This window comes from Bufo gargarizans, chromosome 3, assembly GCF_014858855.1.
Source record: "Bufo gargarizans isolate SCDJY-AF-19 chromosome 3, ASM1485885v1, whole genome shotgun sequence".
In the NCBI taxonomy this organism is placed as follows: Eukaryota; Metazoa; Chordata; class Amphibia; order Anura; family Bufonidae; genus Bufo; species Bufo gargarizans.
The window spans coordinates 346,501,348-346,515,486 of NC_058082.1; positions in this window are offsets into that span (position 1 = coordinate 346,501,348).

Sequence of the window (14,139 nt, forward strand, 5' to 3'; positions counted from 1 at the left end):
CAGACATTGTGAGGCCGAAAATCAATTTCTATAGCATACCCTAGCAACGATCTGTGAAAACCACGGACCAAACATGGACGGCATCCATGGTTTTCATAAACTCATAGACTAGTCATGTGCATGAGGGATCCGTATCCGTATCACAGACAAAAATAGGACATGCTTCTGTGGTGGCACCACTGACCCGTGGTGAATACACAGATTCAATTCAATGTATACGTGAGCGGTCCTTGGAGACTATAGACAGCACACATTTGTGATTCACAGATGTGTATTAAAGAAAAAATATATGAAAAAATAATAGCTAGTATGACCCAGAGGACAAGCCTCAATAGGGATTATATTGCAATCTTATTAACCCTTCAAAATAAATAACTATGTATATACATTTAAATCTGAGGAGAATACACAGCGTTCCAAATTGTTATGCAAATTGCATTTAAGTGTCATATAAATGTAATTCTTAGGGCTGCGTGTCATCCGCTGCATGAAAGAGAGCCAACCCCCGTTCCGGACAGCAGAGACACGGAGCAGTAACATGATTGATAATGCTCTGTGCCTCTCTGTGACCTTTTTACTACAAAATCACAGTGAGATAAAGTTGTCATTGTGATTTTGTAGTAAAATGATCACAGAGAGGCAAAGAGCATTATCAGTCACGTTACTGCTCCGTGTCTCTGCTGTCCGGAACGGGGCTTGGCTCTCATTCACTCAGCAGGTGTTACGCACGGCATCCGCTCGTGTGAAACAGCCCTTAGTTTTTCAGTTTACCTCATGGAGGTATTGTGTCTCAGTGCTCTTTGGATCAGTGAAATCAATCTCAAACACCTGTGATAATTAGTTTGCCAGGTAAGCCCAATTAAAGGAAAACTACTTAAGAAGGTCGTTCCACATTATTAAGCAGGCCACAGATTTCAAGCAATATAGGAAAGAAAACTGATTTCACTGCTCCAAATAGTACATTGCCTTGGACATCATATTGTGAAGAGATTTGAGGCTGATTTGGAACACAATCGGGTTTGTGCAGATAAAGGCATAATGAGGACAGTTTCTGCCAGACAATTCATCTGATTAAGGCCTCATGCACATGAGGGGATTATTGGTGACCCTCTTTTGGGCCCCAGCAAACTATCCTTTTCCCCATAATACCACCATCTTTTACCTTCTTTTGACCTGCCCCTTACCAATAAAACACAGAGACTTGGGTCGGATTTAATTCGGCCACAGCAGCCGTTATTTATTAAACAAAAAATACAAATATATATTAACAATGAATTACCCCAGACGAGGGAGGTCTTAGAAGCCCCAAAATGTATCCATCCAGAACAACCACCAACTGGACAATCCACCTTGCCTCCAGCTGTAAACACCCAGCTCAGAGCCACCAGCTGATGGATGCCTCACCGATTAACCAAGTGCCCCATCCTGAGAGCCCAGCCCCACCATTGAGGCCCTCTCATTCTCAAGCACCAACCCATTCCACCAGCTCCGAGGACCTCCCCTCGCCAACAACGCGCAACTTGACCACTCAAACCTCATGCTTGCGCGTTCCTCCACATCACCAGAACCCTTTCAATTCCACCCTGCAGTCCCAGAGACCATAGACCAATCCCAACCGCATTCAGGTGAACGCCATCCGCCCTCCAAAAACCACCCAGGCCCGACTCAAGATCCACATGCCTAACAGCCACCGCACCACTCTTGGCCACGAACCGTCCAATCACTCTGGTCACCTTAATGCGAGCCCTGTTCACACCTTCAACAGACCGCGCCTCCCGCCACTGTTTTCTAGGCACAATATCCGACCACACCGTCACTATTTTCGGAAACAATGACCAAAGCCGTAAAAGGTCAAATTTGACATCCCTAATCAATTCCCTCGCCGGTCTAACCCCCAAATCATTGCCCCCAACATGGAGCACTAAAATATCTGGGGCTCTGTCTAACCTAACAAAACGATGCACTTCTTTCAGCACACTGCCCCACAACATACCTCTAGATCCCAACCACTTCACAACCGCGACATCTCTACCAAACCCCAACTGCCGTCCGTTTTCCCGAACATCCGTCCTCAACGCCCCCCAGAAAACAAACGAATGTCCAATGATCCAAACTAGCGCCGGACTGGAGCCTGCAATAAACGCAAACAAAAGAAAACACATTACTATTCAAGTCACCACTACTCCCCTTACAAACTACCCAAACGCACATATGACCTGAACCTAATGGATTCCCAACGCCCTATTCTTTTAATAACCTCATCACTTAACCTCAACCTAGCCGCTTCAGTTGCTGCCCCAATCCTGAAGGAGTGACCCGTGAAATCTGCTTGGTCCACCCCCGCCCCTACCAGACACTTTTTAACCACTTCAACCCCGCTAGCTGAAACCCCCTTAATGACCAGGCCACTTTTTACACTTCTGCACTACACTACTTTCACCATTTATTGCTCGGTCATGCAACTTACCGCCCAAATGAATTTTACCTCCTTTTCTTCTCACTAATAGAGCTTTCATTTGGTGGTATTTCATTGCTGCTAACACTTTTACCTTTTTTGTTATTAATCGAAATTTAACGATTTTTTTGCAAAAAAATGACATTTTTCACTTTCAGTTGTAAAATTTTGTAAAAAAAACAACATCCATATATAAATTTTTTGCTAAATTTATTGTTCTACATGTCTTTGATAAAAAAAAAATGTTTGGATCAAAAAAAATGGTTTGGGTAAAAGTTATAGTGTTTACAAACTATGGTACAAAAATGTGAATTTCCGCTTTTTGAAGCAGCTCTGACTTTCTGAGCACCTGTCATGTTTCCTGAGGTTCTACAATGCCCAGACAGTACAAACACCCCACAAATGACCCCATTTCGGAAAGTAGACACCCTAAGGTATTCACTGATGGGCATAGTGAGTTCATAGAACTTTTTATTTTTTGTCACAATTTTTTTTTCTCTTACAAAGTCTCATATTCCACTAACTTGTGACAAAAAATAAAAACTTCCATGAACTCACTATGCCCATCACGAAATACCTTGGGGTGTCTTCTTTCCAAAATGGGGTCACTTGTGGGGTAGTTATACTGCCCTGGCATTTTAGGGGCCCAAATGCGTGAGAAGTAGTTTGAAATCAAAATCTGTAAAAAATGACCGGTGAAATCCGAAAGGTGATCTTTGGAATGTGTGCCCCTTTGCCCACCTAGGCTGCAAAAAAGTGTCACACATCTGGTATCGCCGCACTCAGGAGAAGTTGGGGAATGTGTTTTGGGGTGTCATTTTACATATACCTATGCTGGGTGAGAGAAATATCTTGGCAAAAGACAACTTTTCCATTTTTTTTATACACAGTTGGCATTTGACCAAGATATTTATCTCACCCAGCATGGGTATATGTAAAATGACACCCCAAAACACATTGCCCAACTTCTGAGTACGGCGATACCAGATGTGTGACACTTTTCTGCAGCCTAGATGCGCAAAGGTGCCCAAATTCCTTTTAGGAGGGCATTTTTAGACATTTGGATCCCAGACTTCTTCTCACGCTTTCGGGCCCCTAAAATGCCAGGGCAGTATAAATACCCCACATGTGACCTCATTTTGGAAAGAAGACACCCCAAGGTATTCCGTGAGGGGCATGGCGAGTTCCTCGAATTATATTTTTTTTGCACAAGTTAGCGGAAATTGATTTTTTTAGTATTTTCTCACAAAGTCTCCCTTTCCTCTAACTTGGGACAAAAATTTCAATCTTTCATGGACTCAATATGCCCCTCACGGAATACCTTGGGGTGTCTTCTTTCCGAAATGGGGTCACATGTGGGGTATTTATACTGCTCTGGCATTTTAGGGGCCCTAAAGCGTGAGAAGAAGTCTGGAATATAAATGTCAAAATTTTTTTACGCATTTGGATTCCGTGGGGGGTATGGTGAGTTCATGTGAGATTTTATTTTTTGACACAAGTTAGTGGAATATGAGACTTAGAAAAAAAACTAAACAAAAAAAAACCAATTTCCGCTAACTTGGGCCCAAAAAAATGTCTGAATGGAGCCTTACAGGGGGTGATCAATGATAGGGGGGGTGATCAGGGAGTCTATATGGGGTGATCACCCCCCTGTCATTAATCACCCCCCTGTAAGGCTCCATTCAGACGTCTGTATTATTTTTACGGATCCACGGATCAGATCCTCAAAACGCATACGGACGTCTGAATGGAGCCTTACAGGGGGGTGATCAATGACAGGGGGGTGATCAGGGAGTCTATATGGGTGATCACCCCCCTGTCATTGATCACCCCCCTGTAAGGCTCCATTCAGACGTCCGTATGCATTTTGCGGATCCGATCCATGTATCCGTAAAAATCATACGGACGTCTGAATGGAGCCTTACAGGAGGGTGATCAATGACAGGGAGGTGATCAGGAAGTCTATATGCGTGATCACCCCCTTGTCATTGATCACGCCCCTGTAAGGCTCCATTCAGACGTCCGTATGTGATTTGAGGATCCGATCCATGTATCCGTGGATCCGTAAAAATCATACGGACGTCTGAATGGAGCCTTACAGGGGGGTGATCAATGACAGGGGGGTGATCAATGACAGGGAAGTGATCAGGAAGTCTATATGCATGATCACCCCCTTGTCATTGATCACCCCCCTGTAAGGCTCCATTCAGACGTCCGTATGTTTTTTGTGGATCCTATCCATGTATCCGTGGATCCGTAAAAATCATACGGACGTCTGAATGGAGCCTTACAGGGGGGTGATCAATGACAGGGGGGTAATCAATGACAGGGAGGTGATCAGAAAGTCTATATGCGTGATCACCCCCTTGTCATTGATCACCCCCCTGTAAGGCTCCATTCAGACATCCGTATGTGTTTTGCGGATCCGATCCATGTATCCGTGGATCCGTAAAAATCATACGGACGTCTGAATGGAGCCTTACAGGGGGTGATCAATGACAGGGGGGTGATCAATGACGGGGGGGGGGGTGATCAGGGAGTCTATATTAAGTGATCAGGGGTTCATAAGGGGTTAATAAGTGACGGGGGGGTGTAGTGTAGTGTGGTGTTTGGTGCTACTTTACACAGCTACCTGTGTCCTCTGGTGGTCGATCCAAACAAAAGGGACCACCAGAGGACCAGGTAGCAGGTATATTAGACGCTGTTATCAAAACAGCGTCTAATATACCTGTTAGGGGTTAAAAAAAAATCACATCTCCAGCCTGCCAGCGAACGATCGCCGCTGGCAGGCTGGAGACTAACTCGCTTACCTTCCGTACCTGTGAACACGCGCGCCTGTGTGTGCGCGTTCACAGGAAATATCGCGTCTCGCGAGATGACGCGTATATGCGTCGTTGAGCGCACAGCTGCCACCTCCGGACCGCAGATCTGCGTTAGGCGGTCCGGAGGTGGTTAAACACCACCACAAATTGAAACCTGGAAAGAAACGACCCATTACTATGCCTCAGAAATGGTCCACCCTCAAAATACACCCCTTCCCTATACACTCGCAAACATCTCACTGGACACAACAAGCACTCTGGTACCAAAAAAAGTGTAACATACCGCCCCCTACCCTCCATATCAGTTTTGGACGACCGCAACCGAACAACCACCCTGTCCTGTAGCAGATCCACATCCTCCCCATACAGCCCCCCCCCCCCGCAACTCTGAAACTTCTAGACACCAATTCCCCTAAACGGAAAGCCCCAAAAAAGGCTAAGGAAAAAGCCAACTGAAACAAGCTAGCCTCCCCAACGGAACTACCAATCAACTCAACCTGTCTACTAATCTTCAACAGCAAGGAGAACGACACTGGCCTCCTACGATCCTCCGTCCGCTGACCCCTCCTCCAGCCCCTCAATACCTGCCGCACCAAAAAAGCCTTTGTCACATCCACCATGCCCCGTAGCTTGAAACCAAATGCCAGGCCTGCCACACACTTATTCAACTGCGCCACCGACCAACCTTGCTCTTTTCCGTGCCCCAGGAACAACAATAAAGGAATCTCCCCCTCATCTACCCTCATCCCCAAAACAGCACACCACTGCTCCCATTCTCTCCAAGCCTTCCCGTACGCAGCCCAGGAACCCGCACTCAAAGACGCTCACAACAACCCCGCTACAGTATCTCCAATAGCCCCCACAGCGACCCGAGCACTCCAGGCCTTCCGCTTCCGCCTCCGGAGCCAACTGCCGAACCAACTGCCGAAATCGTTCCCACTGCAAATGAGAAAGAGCATCCGCAATGTTGTTAGAAACCCTGGGCACATGAACCGAAACCACCCATGCATTGAACGACAAACAAAGCAACACAAGATGCTGCAACAGGCGAACCATGGGTGGAGACGAAGCCGTCAAACCATTGATCGCCTGTACCACACCCATGTTATCGCAGTGAAACTGCACCTTCTTGTTCCTAAATCTATCCCCCCACAACACCATTGCCAGTACTATGGGAAACAGCTCGAGGAGACACAAATTCCGGACCCACCCCCGCTCAACCCAAGACTCCGGCCAACAAGCCGCACACCACTGACCGTGACAATAAGCCCCAAATCCCACCCCGCCAGCTGCATCTGTAAACAATTCAAAATCAAAATTATCCACCACCTCGCCCATCATTAACGTCCTACCATTAAAATCCCGCAAAAAAACAGACCAAACCTCCAAATCCCGTTTCAACTCCCGCCCCAACCTAATAAAATGATGTTGTGCAACCACCCCCGCCGTAGCTGCCGCTAACCGACGACAAAAAACTCGGCCCATAGGCATGATTCTACATGCAAAGTTCAATTTCCCTAACAGCGACTGCAGATCTCGCAACCGAACCTTCGCAGACTGCCTCGCCCGCTCGACTCCTGCCCGCAAATCAACCACCTTCTCCTCTGGAAGCCGACATTCCATCCTTTCCGTATCAATTACTATGCCCAAAAAACTTAATTCTGTCACCGGGCCAACCATCTTATCCGCCGCTAACGGCACCCCAAAATCCGCAAAAACTGACTGCAACGTCGCCAACAAAAGAGAACAAACACGCAAGCCCGCCGGTCCCAAATACAGAAAATCATCCAAGTAATGGATAATGGATGAACACCCGGCCACATCCACCACCACCCATTCCAAGAATGAACTAAACGCCTCAAAGTACGCGCATGACACGGAACAGCCCGTAGGCAATCATCTATCCACAAAATACCCCCCGTCCCAAAAACAACCCAACAGATGTAAACTATCCGGGTGAACCGGGAGTAACCGAAAAGCCGCCTCGATGTCAGCCTTAGCCAACAATGTCCCAGGGAGCCAAGTTCGTATTCTGCTACAGAGGTGGCAATCGCAAGTCCGTGCTTCGCATACAAAAACAGCTGTCACAAGGCTATACTCCACATGCGATTTTCAGCAGCAATTTGCTTCGCTTTGCATATACAAAGGCAGCTGTCACAAGTCTATACTCCACATGCGATGAACCTGTTATCCGCCTCCAGCATGTAGTCAGATCTCGCCTTGAGCCACCGACCGCCCACTCCAAACCGGTCAGGATTACCTTTACAAAAGGACAAAGATATGGTGCAGTACCCTCAACACTTAGAGGTAAGAAAAGTTTTATTCTACTCACAGATTTTACAGTTTTCACATGCGTATAAAATTGCCCGACCCGGGTTTCGCACTTAGCTTCGTCAGGGGCTGCGGTGCAAATGCCGCTGAAAGTCAACAGGTATATAACAACCCTTAACCCCGGAACAAGTACGGACTTCCATTGTCCGGCAGTATGTTAAACAATTATATATTGTAATTATATTGCCATAAATACATATAGACTGCCAATATTAGAAAATTGTCTCCAATAACTTACATTCAAACATTCTATCAATATTTCAGAGTATCATTAAGAAATACATCAGATATAAATATTAAAAATATAATAAATATATAGAAAAACCTTCACAGAATTTGCTTATATATTAAAACAGAATATATTCAAGAGGATCAGACCATGCAGACCGATTTGATGTCCCATTCAATGTTGTGTCCATGTGGCTGCAATGTGTTCATTTCATAAATCCATTGAGCCTCCCTTTTATTAATCTGTGTGGCGGGGTTACCTCCTCGCCAGTGGCGTTTCACAAGTTTCACGCCACAAAATTTGAGACCCACAGGGTCTTTTTGATGGAATTTTTTGTAGTGTGCAGAGACACTATGGGTCTCAAGCCCCTTTCTAATATTCTTGATATGCTCAGCAACTCGGACCTTTAGCTTCCTCAATGTTCTCCCAATATACTGGAGACCACACGGGCACTCCAGTATATAAATAACTCCCATAGACTCACATTAAATATTCCCTCTAACTTTTTTTGAGGTAGATTTGGAGGTAGACACAATTTGCCAGATTTATCACGACTCTGACAGCTCACCCCACTTTCACATATGGCTAAAGTCAGTTTTAGCCAAGTCAGATTTATGATCGGCCCTTTAAGACTGTAATAAATGTGGTTTGACGGTAGCAGTTTATCCGTCAGTAAGCAGCTTTACAAATGTCGCACATCTTTACGAAAAGTTGCACGTTTTTATGAAAAAGTTGCATGTTCTATTAAAAAGTCTCATAAGATAAGCATGGTCCTCACTGGAGTGAAATTGCGACTTTTTGCGACTTTTTAAATAGTCCCAATAGTAAATCTGTCTAGAGATTCATTTACATAAGAAAACACGCCCACTTTCAGAAAACTGGCGAGCATAGTGCAGAGCAGAAAAAAGTCGCAAATTTTTGCGCAGTTTAAGCGATTGCGCAATAATTTGCGACTTTTTCACTCCATTATTCTGACTTGAGCTAATGATAAATCTGGCCCAATATCTTCTATTTTACTTATTTTCTTATCCTCCCTTGAATCTTCTTTCACATAGCTGTGTACGATGCGGTTTCTGACAGTGGGGGCTCTTTTAAATAAAAAGGGTGTTTTTTGGGGGATGAGTTCTCCTATAACTGGATCATTCAATAGAACATTCCAATTCTGGTGGATTATTCTTTTAATTTGGGGGCAATTGATGGAATAGGTGGTAGAAAATGCAAATTTATATTTTTCTTTATTTTGTATTGTCTGATCATCGGACGCCTTCTCTTTTATACTCAGATTTTCTAACTTGATTTCCTCCTTTTGATTTTGTAAAACTTCCTTTTTGTATCCTTTTTCTACAAATCTATTCCCTATAATATCACTTTGTTTCTCATAATCCTCAATATTAGTACAGTTTCTTTTGATACTTTCAACTATCCCTTCGGTACATTGCAGATCCATGGTTCGTGATGACAACTACTTCTTTCAATATATCCGTTACGGTCAGTTGGTTTGAAATAGGTAACAGTTTTAATCTTTCCTTCTTCTACCCTGATCTCAAGATCTAAAAAGTGGGCGATATTTTTACTCACATCCTGAGTAAAATGGATGTTCCACATATTTGAATTGATTCGGGATATAAATTCCATTAATCCTATCTCTGTCCCATACCAGATACCAATGCAGTCGTCGATGTACCTTCTCCAAAGTTGGAGACTGCCACCCTCCGTCTCTTTCTTTATGATGGGATCAATATGCAAATGTTCCCAATAAGACATGAATAAATTGGCGAAGCTGGGTGCAAATTTCGCACCCATCGCCACACCAGACACTTGTAGAAAATAACTCTCATCATACCAAAAATAATTATGTCCCAGACAGTACTGTATACAGTCCAAGATAAAGATTTTTTGTTCTTCACACATTTGGTCATCTCTGTCCAAATAAAATTTTATCGCCTCCGTACCTATATTATTCGGTATGATTGTGTATAATGAGGTTACATCTAGAGTCATCAAAAAGGCATTTTCAGGGATATTGTTAACTTCTTTTAAAACCTCCAAAATGTGCCCTGTATCCCGTACATAAGAAGGTGTGGTAATCACATATTTTTGTAGGAAAATGTCAATGTATTCTGATACACGGCTGGTGATCGAGTCAATCCCTGAGACTATAGGTCTCCCAGGGGGGCGTTCCGCATTCTTATGTATCTTAGGTAAATAATAGATGGTAGGAGTCTTCGGATATATATTGTTTAAGTATTGATACTCTTTTTGGTTCAACACTTTTTGCATTAATCCCCTATCCAAGAGTGTTTTAAGTACTTTTTTATATTCAATAATAGGATCTTTTTTAATTTTTTATATGTAGTTGTGTCACTAAGGATTATCTGCATTTCCGTATTATAATCAACTTTATTCAGAACAACTACCCCTCCCCCCTTATCTGCCGGTTTAATAATTTTTTTTCCGTTTTGTTGAAGGGTTTTCAAGGCTTCCTTCTCTTTTTTAGTTAAATTATTCTTTTTTGAACCCCCTATATCCAAATGATCTAATCCTTTTAATACCCCACGTTTAAAAGCTTCTATACACTCATTATCCTTATTATCTGGGAAAAAGGTGGATTTATTTCTCAGATTCGTGTATATGCTGGTATCTTGGGCATTAGGGATTTTTATCATATTTTTTGTCAAATATTTGCAAATATTTAACTTCCTTATAAATCGGTGTACATCTAGGTAGGTTTCAAATTTATTCCCTCTGTACATAGGTGCAAACTTAAGACCCTTATTGAGCACTGATAGTTCATCAGTTGTTAAAACATGCGTGCTCAAATTATATATACTTATGGGATCCCTCTGCCTTTCTTCGCTTCTGGACTTGTTGTGTCTTTTTCCTCCCCTTCTTCCCCTACCTCTCTTTTTTTCTTTCTCGGTGTCCCTTCTATCATTTGGGGCGGTTGCAGTATTTTTCCTTTTATCATCTTGTGAGGAAAATTTTCTTCATGAACATTATTTCCACTCCCTTCATTAACGTGTGTTACCTCTTCATTCTCATTAACCTTTCTTATTGTTGGACCTTGATTATCAAGCTGCCTATTTTCTCTAGGAAGACGCTCTTGTACATATACCTGTCCACCTCTGTTGTTATAATTTGGACGGTATTGTTGTCTAGGCCTTCCTGGATTAGGATGATCTCGGGGGCCATGGTGGTATCGGGTATAATGTCCACGGTAAGGCTGCTTTCACACTAGCGTTCGGGTGTCCGCTCGTGAGCTCCGTTTGAAGGGGCTCACGAGCGGACCCGAACGCAGCCGTCCAGCCCTGATGCAGTCTGAATGGAGCGGATCCGCTCAGACTGCATCAGTCTGGCGGCGTTCAGCCTCCGCTCCGCTCGCCTCCGCACGGACAGGCGGACAGCTGAACGCTGCTTGCAGCGTTCGGGTGTCCGCCTGGCCGTGCGGAGGCGTGCGGATCCGTGCGGATCCGTCCAGACTTACAATGTAAGTCAATGGGGACGGATCCGTTTGAAGATGCCACAATGTGGCTCAATCTTCAAGCGGATCCGTCCCCCATTGACTTTACATTGAAAGTCTGGACGGATCCGTCCCAGGCTATTTTCACACTTAGCTTTTTTTTTGCTAATATAATGCAGACGGATCCGTTCTGAACGGAGCCTCCGTCTGCATTATTATGAGCGGATCCGTTCAGAACGGATCCGCCCGAACGCTAGTGTGAAAGTAGCCTAAGTATGGGTATTATGTTGATAATTCCCTTCATGCCTATAGTATCCTTGGTTTTTGCGGTAACCATTCCACCTAGGTCTATAGTCACGAAATTGTTCCTGACCCCAGCCAGGGTTGGAGTTTACCTGATGGTTATATACAGCGGTTCTCCCTAAATCGGGTAAGGTGCGCTCATTGCTTTTAGTTTCACTAACATAAACTGCCGTTTCTTCTTTTTTCTGTTTCCATTTATACACTGTGTTGTTTTTATATTCATCTAGCACCTTTAGGTACTTTTTTAGTTTTTTCTTTTTTACTTCCTGCTCAGCTTTCATAACCTCTTTTGACATTTTTGCGACAATTCGGACAACAGAAGTCCGTACTTGTTCCGGGGTTAAGGGTTGTTAGATACCTGTTGACTTTCAGCGGCATTTGCACCGCAGACCCTGACGAAGCTAAGTGCGAAACCCGGGTCGGGCAATTTTATACGCATGTGAAAACTGTAAAATCTGTGAGTAGAATAAAACTTTTCTTACCTCTAAGTGTTGAGGGTACTGCACCATCTCTTTGTCCTTTTGTAAAGGTAATCCTGACAGGTTTGGAGTGGGCGGTCGGTGGCTCAAGGCGAGATCTGACTACATGCTGGAGGCGGATGACAGGTTCATTGCATGTGGAGTATAGACTTGTGACAGCTGCCTTTGTATATGCGAAGCACGGACTTGCGATTGCCACCTCTGTAGCAGAATACGAACTTGCCTCTCTGCGTTTATGTGTCTATATGATAACTACTTTCATACACTGCTTTAGATATAGCGCGGTACCCGTATTTTGTTTTATTTTGTATTAAGGAGTTTGAACCTACCCCATTAAGGGCACTGCTGCTCTAGTACAGCATTTCACATCAACCATTTTCTGTTCTACCAACAATGTCCCAGGACCCAGCTTCTTAACCCATGCCACAGCCGCATCAAATGACGTATAGACCACCGAACAAATGTCAGGATCAATACCATCATTGACCGACACCCCTTAGGAAAAGACAAGTGATGTATAAGCCTAAACTTGTTAGGCTCTTTTTTAAGCACCAGTCCCAGTGGCGACACCCTCAAGCCAGCTAACGGCACTCCCTCAAATGGCCCATCCATCCTGCCGCGTCACCGTAAAGTTGCCTAGGAGAACCGTGGCTCTAATGTGGTGGTGCAGCCTGCCATAGCAACCGCTGCATCACCCAGTGGGACGCACCCGATTTCAGGCAGTCACCACCTCAGCCGAAGGAAGCTGTCTGTCCTTCCCATCATTTGCTGGTCCTGATGCTCCTGCTCCTGGCCAAGTTGCTGGTACTGCAGTCCCGGCCTTTCCAAGTGGAGGACTCTGCACCTTTCAGAGAACTGATGGCTTGTGCGGAGCCGAGGTGGAGAGTCCCAAGCCGTCATTTCTTTGCCAAAAGGCGGTAACAGCCCTGCACACATATGTAGAACAAAAGGTGGGCCAGTCTTTGGGACTTTTGGTGTCTGCCAAAGTGCACGGCAGCACCAATGTGTGGAGCAGTAACTATGGTCAAGGACAAAATATGCCCTTTACGGCCCACTGGGTAAATGTGGTTCCTGCCCAGACAAACCAGCAACTTGGCCAGGTGACTCAGCTTCCGCCTCTACGTTCTCACGCCGTTGGTCCTGCGACAATGTTCGCCTCTGCCTCCTCATCCTCCACTTTGTCCTCAGCCTCCACTGCAGGGACAATTCACAGTGCCCCACCAGCATACCACCTGTGCAGAGCACGGCGGTGTTACGCTGTTCTGCACCTAGTTTGCCTGGGCGAACAGAGTCACACAGGGGAGGAACTGCTCCGCGTCCTTCATCAAGAAATCGAATCCTGGCTTTCTCCACGACAACTCAAAATTGGAACCATGGTGACCGACAATGGGAAGAACATGGTGTCGCAGCTGCGTCAAGGAGGGCTGAGCCATGCATGTGTTCAATCTGGTTGTCAAGCATTTCCTGAAGTCTTCCACCCATTTGCAAGACATCCTAAAAATGTCCAGGAAACTTTGCATGCACTTGAGCCACTCATACACTGCCAAGCACACCCTCCTTGAGCTACAGCGGCAGAACGGCGACCCCCAACATAGGCTGATATGCGACTTTTCCACCGGTTGGAATTCCACCCTCCATATGTTGGACCGACTGTACGAACAGAGAAAGGCCATAAATGATTTTTGGATGATACAGGCGGACAGAGGTACTCCCCTGTGTAACTTCGATGTTAGCCAATGGCAGCTCATGCGTGACACCTGCCGTTTGCTCGTCCCCTTTGAGGAGGCCACTTTATTTGTCAGTCGCCATGACTACGGGATGAACAATATCATTCCACTGATTTATATCATGGAAAAGATGCTGGTAAATCTGGCTGGTTAGGGGACTGGAGACGTGACGCCCCCTGTGGGGGCTGAACTGGAGGAGGAGAAGGACATTGGAGCACAAGCAATGTGTAGCGAAATGGGTGGTTTTTATACACAGGTGACAGGAAAGGAGGAGCAGGAGCAGCCAGAGGAGCAAGAGGCAGATGAGGCAGATGACTCAGACACACCATAGCA